Source organism: Phocoena sinus, chromosome 13, assembly GCF_008692025.1.
Source record: "Phocoena sinus isolate mPhoSin1 chromosome 13, mPhoSin1.pri, whole genome shotgun sequence".
Taxonomy (NCBI): domain Eukaryota; kingdom Metazoa; phylum Chordata; class Mammalia; order Artiodactyla; family Phocoenidae; genus Phocoena; species Phocoena sinus.
The window spans coordinates 6,882,940-6,895,904 of NC_045775.1; the positions used below are offsets into that span (position 1 = coordinate 6,882,940).

Genomic DNA, 12,965 nt, shown 5'->3' on the forward strand with positions numbered 1-12,965 from the left:
TATCCCTGATAGTCAAAAACTTCACCGTGGTGTACCTGACCATGGGTCTTTTTCATTCTCCGTGCTAGGCCCATCCCTTGAGCTAGCTCTTTTGAGTTGGAAAATCATGCTTTAGTTCTGAGAAGTTTCCTTCATAATTTTGTTCCCTTGGCTCTCTATCTGGCATTTCTAGTAGTTGGCTTTTAACCTCTTAGACTTATCCTCTTGCTTTATTTATTTTTTTAGATTTTAAAATTTTTATTTATTTTTGTCTGCGTTGGGTCTTCGTTGCTGCACGCGGGCTTTCTCTAGTTGTGGCGAGCAGGGGCTACTCTTTGTTGCAGTGCACGGGCTTCTCATTGCAGTGGCTTCTCTTGTTGCGGAGCAGGGGCTCTAGGCACACAGGCGCTCTAGGCGCGCAGGCTTCAGTAGTTGTGGCACACAGGCTTCAGTAGTTGTGGCACACAGGCTCAGTAGTTGTGGCTCACGGGCTTAGTTGCTCTGTGGCATGTGGGATCTTCCCGGACCAGGGATTGAACCCACGTTCCCTGCATTGGCAGGCAGATTCTTAACCACTGAGCCACCAGGGAAGCCCTACTTTTTATATTGAATTTTTATTTTGAGTCGTATATGTAACTTTCCAGAGGTTTTCCTTATTTAGTGGATTTTTTTTTTTTTTTTTTTCCCCAAAGCTTTCTGGTTCTTCTTTCATAGATCATCCCTACTCTTTTCAGGGAGATTGTCAGTTTGAGGTTGTCTCTGATCCTCCCAATTCTTTTTCCCATTTTTTTTTTTTTTTGTTTTGTTTTCTGTCTTCAAGTTAGAAGATTTCCCCTGTGTCTGGAGGTACTTAGCCATCGGCTCTCACTTGGGAGCCTAGAAATCTCTTTGCACGTATGCCAGACTTGGGTCCTAGGGCTTCAGTCTAATAGGACAGAACTTCAAACCAGCTCATTGTAAAGAATCCCAAATGGTAGTCTCTGGGATTTACTCCAGAGAAGATTCTTATCTCCTGCCTTGGGTGGGGATATAAAACTTGCTACTAGGCATTCTAGGAAGGGGGAGGGGCAGTATTCAGATTTTCACTCAATTCCCCCATTTCTGGTCTGTGCGTCCTCCTACCCCACATGCCCACTTTCAAATCCTCTTCAATTACCATTGCCTCTCCTCCCATTTCCTTGGTCCTTGTGGACTTAATACTTTTTAAAAAAATTTTATTGAAATATAGTTGATTTAGTTTGATATAGTTGTGTTAGTTTCAGGTGTACAGCAAAGTGAATCAGTTATACATATATCCACTCTTCTTTATTTTCCCGTATACATCCTTACAGAGTATTGAGTAGAGTTCCTTGTGCTATACAGTAGATCCTCATTAGTTATCTATTTTATATATAGTAGTGTGCATATGTCAATCCCAATCTCCCAGTTTATCCTCCTCCTTTCCCCCTTGGTAACCGTAAATTCGTTTTCTACATCTGTGACTCTATTTCTGTTTTGTAAATAAGGTCATTTGTACTATTTTTTTAGATTCCACAAATAAGTGATATCATATGATATTTGTCTTTACTAGATGAATTTTAACACTCTTTCTAGTCTGAAATTGTGTCTTTCAAGAAACTAGAACCTGATCTCCATGGTGACTTTATTGATTTGTCCTATTTTGGGTGCTCCCAAGATGTCCCACCAATCTCCTTTTAAGATCTTTTCTTCCCTTCTCCAGAATCAACAGCCACAGGTAGGGCTGGCTTCGTGGGTGTGCAGCCCGTACAGTCACACGGGACCCCACACTCAGAAGGGCCCCAGCCTCGGTTTACTGCTCTGAGGCCACCGCCTTGAAGTTCTTACTAATTTGCAATCCACGGGCATAACATTTCCATTTTGTGCTGGGCCCCACGAGTTATGTAGCCAGTACTGGCCACGGGGAGGGTCACGAGCCAGGACTCATCTTTCAAGGACTTTAAGGCTCGTGGCCAGAGCTACAAACACCTGTGTTCTGTTAACTCTGCTTCCTGGAAGGGAGGGAGGAGCAAGACATGTTTGCCCCAAGATTAGAAATGGAGAAACCAGCCCCCAACAGGTTCTGCAACTTGCCTGTGATCTTATCACTCGAGAGTTTGGGAAACTCCTGAGTTTTTCAGGCCACACTCTGAGACCTCACATGAATCTTACAAGGCGGTTTTGCTTCTGTGTAATCGGGGCTGTGCCTTCCGGCTGTTGATGTCCTTTGACAAAAGGCAATTCTGCATCCACTCGCTCATTCACTACGAAAACCTTTATGAAACACCTACTCTGTTAGCAGAACGAGTGGGCTTTGAAGCAGGGAGAAATGAGTTACCATGTCCCCCTCTGGCTCTTGTTGGCCACGTAAGCCAGTGAGCCTCAATTTCCCTCCCAGTTTGATGAGGAGAGAACGATTACCTCCCAACTCAGTGATGAGATAACCTGAGTAATGAGCCTTTTATGGCTCCAAACACTGTGTACCCAGCCCGTATTCGTTTCTTTACCTTTCTCCCTAGCGCTACGCAAAACACATGGGGTTTCAGCTTCAGGTGTGGATAGGCCAGGCCGCTAGCAGGTCCTGGAGCACTCAGAGGGTCCATTCTTCGGGGACACACTTGATTCTCTCTTCCTCCAGCAGAAATGTTGATGGGCGCCCAGGGAGAAAGGAGGCGCATGCATGTGATAGGTGTTTGCACTCTAGACTATCCCAGTGCTTTGTTATTAGCATTTAATAGGTTCCCAGAAAGCTTTGAAGATAATAATACGTCTCCCCTCCCTCTCAGCTGGTGATCTTGACGTGATATATTTATGTCTGTAGTGAAATTTGGAGGCTCTCACAAGGAGCCAAGCACTTGCTCTTATCTTTAAAAAAGCTTAAAAGTCTAGTTATGAAAATTAAAGCCACAGAGAGGAGTGCCCAGGAATGTGTCCCAAGAAATGCTTCCTCTACAAGCTGTGCCTGTTTTGAGAGATGAATGGGGGAATGATAGAGTGAATGAAGTCTCATGACAATTTATGGCATTTGCATCTCACGTCCCAGCTTACAGAGCTCTGACGGAGCCTTTGCACACCCACTATCCCGTTTCTACCTCACAATCTCAGAAGGTGTCTTGGTAGAGTTATCATCTCCACGTTGCAGATGAGAAACCTGAGACTCAGAGAAGTGATTTGTCCAGGTCGCACAGCTGGGAGGGAAGTTTCAGGGCCAAGATTCAAATCCACTCTCCTGATTGCAGAGTCTCTGCTCTGTCGCCTCCTAGAAATAGTATTTAGCTATTTCCACACTCAGCAGAACCTCTTAACTAAAATCTAGCTGAGTTGTCCTGGGCTCCAAGCCCTGGGATGTTGGCAACACCAGGGGAGGGGGGTAGGTCCTGAGGAGGCGGTGGAACCAGCTCTGATGCTCAGATGTGGCCACACCCGGCAGACAGGGGCCCCAGCCTGGCTGAGAGGTGGCCACATTCCAGGAATTTCCATGGCCTGGTCAGGTGAGAATAATGCAGCCCCTCAGGGTGGCCTCATCTGGGGTCAGATCTGTCCCTCTCATCCACTCAAGGACTTTGATCCTGTAATTCTATCCCCCACCCCAGTCAATGTTTCATTTCCATTCACATACAAACCCGCTGTAATAGTTCACATTTTTACCCTCTCTGTACCTCCCTGCTCTTCCTTACAGGCCTTTACTGACGGTCTACCCTTTTCCTCCGGCTCTGCCTTGAGCCCACTCCAATTCAACTGTCATCCTTAACACGTTACTAAAACCGTCTTGTCAGTGCCGTGCATCTTGCTAAGTCGGGTTTTTGTTGGGTTTTTTATGCTTAACTCTTAATAGCATTTGATGTTTCTTCTTTCTTGACACTTTCTTCACGTGGTTCTGGTCACCATACTCGGCCCGTTTTCCTCATTCCCCTTAGCCGCTCCTCCTGTACTCCCTTTACTAGATTGTTCTGCCCTTCTGACTTCTAAAGGTCACAGAGCCCGCGTCTCAGCCTGGGGCTCTCGCCTCATTCACTCGCTACTCTCGCTCCCCAGGTGTTCTCATTTAGTCCTAGGGCTTTCAGTCTCATTTTGACACTAGGACACCCAAATCCACGTCTCCAGCCAAAACATCTCTGAATTCCAGATTCATTTATCTGTAATGTCTCCTCTTGTATTTCTAAGAGACATATCAAACCTGAGGTGTCCCAAATCTTGATTTTCACCCCAAACCCGCTCATAACCATCTCTGCTCCACCATTCACCTCACAACGTTACCCTAGATCCCTAGGATTTTTCTCACAACTACACCCAATCCACTGCTGGCTCCACCTCCAAAGTATATCTATATCCCATTGCCCACGACGGTGCTCTTATCCAAGTACACCCATGTCTGGGTTGGATTCCTGTAACAGCCTCCTGTGGACAGAGAATGTCGCCTGCCATATCAGTAAACAAAGGATGTTGCGATCATCAAGCCCTCAGCAACCACAGGCACCCCACGTCCCCATGGTGCACCCGGAGGGTGTTCAGGATGGAGCGAGCAGGATACTGGCCCCAGATGGCTAAGGTGCGTATCAAAGAAATGATTTCAATGAGCATCCTGCACACCTGCTCATACGTAGAAAAGTGCTAAATGCATTAACTTGAGATTCTGGTTTTTCTTTAATTAACAGTAAGCTTTTGATGTTCCGACTACCTGGGGTTTTTTTGTTTTTTGTTTGTTTGTTGCAAAAAATTCCTATATATCTTGGCTCCTCCCTTACCTCTTTGGAGAAATCCCTCAGAGCTACGTGAGAGGCTGTCTCCGGGCTTAAGTCCTCAGTATGTCCGCTGAATAAAACATAATTCCCAACTTTTAGGTTGTGCATTTTTTCAGTCGACACTTCCAATTAGCCGTCTTCATTCCACCCTTGTGATCTGTGGCTGTTCCCCATACAGAGACCTGAATAACAACTAAAAGAATAAAATAGAGCATGTCATTCCTCTGTTCAAAATCCTTCAATGACTTCTCAACACATCTAGAATTAAATTGAAATACCTTCTGTGGCCTCAGAAGAAATATTCAAAATACTCATATTTAACAACTGGTAGGGAAATATATATTATGTATAAGTTTCTACATAAATCACAATTTAAAAATACATTCCCTTCTATTTTCTAAATAAACCAAACTATATCTGTTTATGTAATAAAACTGCTTGCAGATGATGTAAGTTGAAACACAGAGCATTCATCAAATCAGTGTAATAATTTCTAAGTCATTTCTGGTTTTTGTGTGATCTTTGGTTTGACACAGTCTCACTAATTAAATAATGTCCCTATTGGGGCTAGGATTTGACAGAGTGAAACACATCAAACTCCTCCAATAACTTCCCCGTTAAATCAGTAGCCACTAGGTCACTTGTGGTCTTGAAATACAGAATTTCTCTTAATAAAACAATATTGTTTGCAGTACTGAATTGTCCCTCAGCTTCTGCTGAACTAAAAGTAATTATATTCAAACATTTTCTGAGCCTTACAATATCACCTGAGGTTCTTAACGTAGTCAATATCTTATTACTGGCTAAGCCACAGGGACCCACTGTGGAGGGCCGTATTTTGCCATATTTCATGAGGTTGACCTTCCAGAGAGGGCCATGTGGCCAAAACCATGTTCTCCACTAGGCTACTTGGTTTTGACTCCTGGCTCTGCCACTTACAGAAATTTAAAATCTCTTTGTTTTAGTTTTCTTGTCTGTAAAATGGGGCTGCTGATGATGATAATATTCAAAGGAGTTAACAGGTTTAGACTGGTGTTTGGCCCAGAAAACGTTACATATGCATTGGCTCTCACTCACCAAGGAAAGCAGCGCTGTTAGGGCCCTTGGCTGGAAAACTCGCGGAGGGTTTTTACAAATGCACGCCCTTAGATGGAAGTGAATTTCAGTAAGAATGGTGAGAAGAGGGGGCTGCACCCTGGTGTCCTCAGGCCCTTCCTTCCTCCACTCCTGGGGTGGGAGTATCTGCCCTCCCAGTGGAGCCCCAACACCTGGCTTATGCCTATGTGGGGCCCCATTTTTCTGCTCCCCCAGGCTCTCCCTGCTCTCTCTGAGTCAGAATCTTGTGAAGCCTGTTATCCCCACACATAGGTCTGGGCTAAGTGGGCAGGACAAGGCAGCCGTAGCTGATCCACCAGGAGTCCCTTCCCGCCTCCCTGGTAGGAGCCAGTGATGGTGGCCAGGAGGCAGGACCCACCAGGGACGCCTGGTGTAACACGTAGAAGGGGCTGTAAGGGTGTACCGGCCTCGTATTAGCCCCGTGGGTCCAGGAGACCTTCAGCAATTGGGCCTTGCCCAGCATCTGACCCCGAGGCCAATGACTCTACTGTTCACCTGTTACCCTCCAGACACACAGGCTTCCTTTTGTTCCTCAAACACACCAAGCCCGGTTCCGTCTTGGGACTTGTCGCTCTCCCTGGGACATAGTCCCCCATAGTCTTGCACGGTTCTCACTGCATTCCCACCTTGGCTCACCTGGCCCTTCTTCAGAGAGGTTTCCCTGATGACCCCCTAAAAATTCTGTGCACTTACCCCACCTAGTCATGGTATATACCTACCCAGCTGCGTTTTCTAAAGCATCTATCTACTCCCTAAAGTTATATTTTATAGTTATCAGTTTTCTATTCTGTTGTAATAAATACGGCTGAAATAACAGACAACAAATAATGTTGGAAGACGTAGAAAGTGCTGAAAATTTAGAAGAAACAAGTATGAGAACAAATTACACAGGTTTGCAATTTGAAGGTTTGCTATATAGTTGGATAAAATACAGATGTTTCTAACAAGTCCCTGTTCATGGTAGTCACTAGATTGTTTCAAAAATGAAATATGGAAGGAATGACTTTCGAGGAGCTGCTAATGGGAAGATGCACCAGGGAGCATATATTCTCAACAGTAAATAATTTCTTTTATAAAAGCAATATTTCGGGTAAAATTGTGTCCATATAACCAATGAAAGAGTGGTTGCTTTGACTAGAATAATAAAAGGACTCTGAGATAAGGTTGCCTAGAATGCCGTGGGTGAAGTCCATCCATGGCCTCACGCACTAGCAGGAAGTGGCAGCAAAGGCTGAAGGAAGGCAGAAGTGTGCACATCGCTGCAGGATGCCACGGATCTGGCTAATTTTATAAACACAAGACCTTGCAGATGCCACAGGACTGTTACCCTAACCTGTAATGGGCTGAATACCCGTGAAAGTCCTTTTACCACCTCGAAGGTTGTTGGTTGTCTCATGGCAAAATACTAAAAAGACCTGTCAGACTTGCAGATGAGTTGTCTTTTTTTTCTTTTTACACAAAATGAAAGTATCAGATTTGGACATGTGATAACAAGTGGCTGTCAGTGGCATACTGCCTGGCAGATATTTTTGGAATTGTGAATACACCTCACTTGTCCCTTTGGAGTAAATGGGATGTTTTAACCAAGCGAGCAGCTGAACGGCTGGATGTGTTGAGTGGCCTTATCTCTATATTTACGATCACAGACGCCCAGGGGGCCCCTAATGCTGCCTGTCAATTTATTAGATTTCTGGTTTAACTCCCCCATTTCCAAGAGCTATTACACCTCCCATCCCTCCTTAGACCTCGTACAAGCCCCCACCCCGCTCAGCTGATGACTTGCTTCCCATCTCACTGGAATACTCAGGAAAGCCTTTCCAGCCATTCCCACCAGTGCCTGAGCCTGCTCACACGCTCTCAGTTCACAGATGAGTTGCCTACAAGGCCAGCCCTTCTGCTTGGGCCGCATATCCCGCGCCCCTCTCGCAGCTCAGGGAGAGCCCCCTGAAATCGTGCCCTGTCTCTTCTGCATCAGCATTTTTCCCTCTCTGACAGCTCGTTTCCATCAGCTTATAAACGTCTTAAGCAAGCAAAGAAACAAAAGCAGACCAAAGTCTCTCTGGACTTTACATCGCCTACCAGCTACGGCTCCCCTGCCTCTGTCTGTGACAGAATTCCTGACAGGTGAGGTCTACGCTCTCGAACACACTCTGTTTGGCTTTCTTGTCAAGGTCGTTGATGGCACCATTGTCCAAATCTGCCGGTGGGCCCCCGGTCCCCGTCCTCCCGTAGTTCTCCGGAGCACTGGACACAGTTGAGGGCTTCTTCCTTTTGGCCACGCTCTCTTCACTTGGCATCCAGGACACCACGCGCTCCTGGCCACCTTCTACCCCCAGGCACCTGGCTCAGGCTCCTTTTCCGGGTCCTCCTTCTGGCCCCTCCTCGTGCACACGCTGCAGCGCCCAGTCTTAGATCTCACACCTTTTTCTCTATCTACTCTCAGACCCTCGATGACCTTAGCCAGGCTCTGGACTCCCCACTTTATACCTCCGGTTCCTACGTTTCCCCTGAGCATCAAACATCTACGCGACAGCACGTTCAGCATCTCCACTTGGCTATCAAACAGGCATCACTAACTTAAACATCTTCTAAACTGAACTCTTGATTTTTTTCCCCAAACCCTACCATAAGCCCACACCTAAGTCTTCCCTGTCTCAGTAAAATGGCAACTGCATTCTTATGTAGGTTCAGACCCCAAATGTTGCTGTCATCCTTAACCCTTCTCTTTTCCTCACACCCCTTCCCGTAAGGAAAGACATTTTACTTCTGCCTTTGAAATTTATGGAGAAGGTGACCACTTCTCATCAGCATCTCCACCCTCACCCTACCAGCAGCCCGCACCTGGGTCATTTCTGTAGCCTCCAAAATGATCTCCCTGCCCCTCCACCAGCCCCTTCCAATCTACTCTCCAGACACCCAGTGCAATCCTTCTAAACTATGAGTCAGCTGCCGTCACTCTTCTGCTCTCCATCTCACTGAGAATAAACTCTAATGTCCTTACTATTATCCACAAGACCTTACTCATGACCTGGCCCGGCCACCTCTCTGACCTCCTGCCCTCTGCCACCTCCTCCTGGCTTATTAAGGACCACCTTACTGTCTCAAGGTCTTTGCACTGGGAGTGCTAACCCCCAACAAATCTAAATGGCTAGGTCCCCCAGTTCCTTTTTTTTTTTTTTTTTTTAATACTTATTTATTTGGCTGGGCCAAGTCTTAGGTGCGGCACGCGGGATCTTCGTTGCGGCATGTGGGATCTAGTTTCCTATCCAGGGATCGAACCGGGGCCCCCTGCATTGGGAGCGGAGTCTTAACTACTGGACCGCTGGGAAGTCCCAGTCCCCCAGTTCTTTTATGACTTCTCTCAAATTTCACCTTTGAGAGGCCTTCCTAGGCCATTTTGTCTAAAATAGCAACTCCCACCCACCCCCAATCTTCACATTCTTTTTCCTCACGGCAGTGTTTTGCTATCTGACATATTTTATAATTATTTATTTATTTATTATGTGTCTCCCTCAGCTAGAATGCAAGCTTCATGAGGTAGAGATGTTTTTGTTTATTGCTTTATCTCCTCCTTGTATCTAAAAAGTGTCTGGTGACTTCTCTGGTGGCGCAGTGGTTAAAAATCTGCCTGCCAAAGCAGAGGACACGGGTTCAGTCTCTGGTCCAGGAAGATCCCACATGCCGTGGAGTAACTAAGCCCGTGTGCCGCAACTAGTGAGCTTGCACTCTAGAGCCAGCGAGCCACAACTACTGAGCCTGCAAGCCACAACTACTGAAGCCCACACACCTAGAGCCCGTGCTCCGCACCAAAGACAAGCCACTGCAATGGGAAGCCCACGCACCACAACGAAGAATAGTCCTTGCTCGCTACAACTAGAGAAAGCCCGCGCACAGCAACGAAGACCCAACGCAGCCAAAAATAAAAGAAACAAAACAAAACAAAAAGTGTCTGGCACAAGCTAGGCACTCAGTTGTTTAATGCATAAAAAAGTAACTGCTTTGGGGCTTCCCTGGTGGCACAGTGGTTGAGAGTCTGCCTGCCGATGCAGGGGACACAGATTTGTGCCCCGATCTGGGAAGATCCCACATGCTGTGGAGCGGCTAGGCCCGTGAGCCATGGCCGCTGAGCCTGCGCGTCCGGAGCCTATGCTCCGCAACGGGAGAGGCCACAACAGTGAGAGGCCTGCGTACCGCAAAAAAAAAAAAAAAAAAGTTACTGCTTTTTTCGAAGTAACATGCTATGGAGAGAGCATTTTGAGACTAGATGTTTGCACATGTGTCCACTGTTATGAAAACACTTGGTTCTATGCATCTTTGTGAGCTATCTTTTTCTTTTATGACTGCCATTAAAAAGAAGTATTAAATTGAACTTAGGACAAAAACTACAAATCACTGTATTACAGTATTAAGCCAAGATTTAAAGACTAGTGAACTCTTTAATTACATAACTCTTACTAGTATTTTCACTGAAAGGAAAGTTATTTATTATGTTAATAAGTAAATTAAATTTTTATTTATTTTATCAATAAACATATAAACATTTATTTTATATATTTATGAGTGTTCTATAATATACATCACTAGAACAGTCCTGCATGTATATAATATATACAAAAATACATATCTGTATAATGGGTATGCATGCTCAAAATTTTTCTCTGGTATTTTGCTGTCTAAGGGGTATGTGTTAGGATAGGATTAGATCTGGGCACATGTTTTAGGTTTTTTTGGTTTTTAAAAATTTTTTATTTATTTATTTTTGGCTGCGTTGGGTCTTTGTTGCTGAGCGTGGGCTTTTCTCTAGCTGTGGTGAGTGAGGGCTATTCTTCGTTGCGGTGTATGGGCTTCTCATTGTGGTAGCTTCTCTTGTTGTGGAGCATGGGCTCTAGGTGCACAGGCCTCAGTAGTTGTGGCATGCAGGATCAGCAGTTGTGGTTCGTGGGCTCTAGAGCGCAGGCTCAGTAGTTGTGGTGCATTGCTCCGTGGCATGTGGGATCAGGGCTCAAACCCATGTCCACCCATCCCTGCAAGGTGGATTCTTAACCACTGAGCCACCAGGGAAGTCCCAGGTTTTTTTTTTTTTTTTTTTTTTTCTTTTTTAGCGTTACGCGGGCCTCTCACTGCTGTGGCCTCTCCCGTTGTGGAGCACAGGCTCCGGACGCGCAGGCTCAGCGGCCATGGCTCACGGGCCCAGCCGCTCCGCGGCATATGGGATCCTCCCGGACCGGGGCACGAACCCGCGTCCCCTGCATCGGCAGGCGGACTCTCAACCACTGCGCCACCAGGGAAGCCCAGTCCCAGGTTTTTATTACATCATATTCTACTTCAAGAACCAATGCGAGAAATGGCAAAAAAATTTAAGGCCATTTTAAATTCACCATAGGCTTCTTCTGCATGTCATTGTGTTTCATTCATGTTGTTTTATGTAGCAGTTGTTCATTCTTCTTCATTGCTGTACTGTATTCCATTGGATGACTAAATCACATTTGCTTGTCCATTCTCCTGTTGATGGACATTTGGTTGTTTGTAATTTTTGGCTATTATAAAGAAAGGTTTATGAAAATAATTGTACATATCTTTTGGTGAACATGTGCACTAATTTACCTTGGGTATATATCTAGGCGTGGAATTGCCGGGTCATAATTAGCATAGATTTAGTATAACTTCCAAGACTTTTCCAAAATATTCAATTTATACTCCCATCAGGAAAGTAGAAGAGACCCAATTCATCCATATTCTTGGCGAACCTTGATACTTTCAATTTTTAAAAAATATTTAGTCATCTGGTAGATGTGTGGTGGCATCCCATTGTTGTTTTTTGTTTTTGGTTTTTTTTTTTGCGGTACGTGGGTCTCTCACTGTTGTGGCCTCGCCCGTTGCGGAGCACAGGTTCCAGACGCGCAGGCTCAGTGGCCATGGCTCACGGGCCTAGCCACTCTGCAGCATGTGGGATCTTCCCGGAGCGGGGCACGAACCCGTGTCCCCTGTCATTGTTGTTTTAATTTTCGTTTTTCTGATGACTCATGATGTTAAGCACCTTTCCATATATTTATTGTTCTTTTAGCTGTCCTCTTTTGTGAACTAGTTGTTCAAGTCTAGCCTATTTTTAATTGTTTTTTAATTGATTTGTAAGAATTCTTTGTTATGGAGATAAGTCTTTTGTTGAATATATGAATTATGAATACCATCTCTCAGTCTTTTGTTTGCCTTAACAATGTTTTTTGATGAACTAAAATTTTAAATTTTAATGAAGTCCAATATAACAATCTTCCCTTTCATGGATAGTGCTGTTTTGTGATCTTTTAAGGAAATCTATCCTATCCTAAGCCATAAAGATATTTACCTACTTTTTTTTTTTCTTAGAAGCTTTATGGTTTTACCTATCACATGTAGGTATGTGATTCATTTCCAATTAATTTTTGTGTGAGATAGGGGGTCAATAATTTTCATATGAATTCAATTCAAATGATCCAGAATCATTTATTGTAGAACAATCCTTTCCCCACTGAATTTTAGCAGCACCTTTGTTGAAAATCAGGTTATCTTATATGTATTTATGGGTCAGTTTCTGGACTTTGTATTCCATTCCATTGATCTTTTGTCTATCCTTGCACCACACTATCTGGATTACTATTTAAATTGTTGTTGTTATTGTTTTTCAATGTTAAACCAACCTTGCATTCTTAGAATAAACCCAATGTCCTTTTGATTCACTGTTCTATCTATATACTGCTGAATACAGCAGAGGACTTGCATTCAATTTGCTGATACTTCATTTGTTCTGAGGAGAGAACGGACTTTAATGTTTACTTTTCTTGAAATATCCTTGTCAGATTTGGGCGTCAAGTTTAAGGTAGCCTCACAAAATTTATTGTTAACTGCTCTCTCTTTTTTCATTATTTGGAATAGTCTGTGTAAGATGGGTGTTATTTCTTTCTCAAAATTTTGGTAGAATTTACCAGCTGTGCCATTTGAGATTGAAGTTTTCTTTGTGAGAAATTTTTGTGTTTACTTATAGAGTCAGTTTCTTAAATAGGTATAAGATTGTTCAAATCTTGTATTTCTTCTTGCATAGCTCTTGATTATGTGTTTTTCTAGGAATCTGTCCATTCATCAACATTTTCAAATTTA

General features: G+C 44.4%; 1 long non-coding RNA gene across 2 annotated transcripts in view; it reads right to left on the bottom strand.

Annotated features, from left to right (window-relative positions):
* LOC116764379 overlaps positions 1-12,965 on the bottom strand; it is a 54,774-nt gene that overhangs the window by 38,355 nt on the left and 3,454 nt on the right. For both annotated transcript variants that reach the window (XR_004352863.1, XR_004352862.1), the window contains exon 2: positions 4,722-4,911. This is a non-coding gene — a long non-coding RNA (uncharacterized LOC116764379). The remainder of the gene's footprint in view (positions 1-4,721; positions 4,912-12,965) is intronic.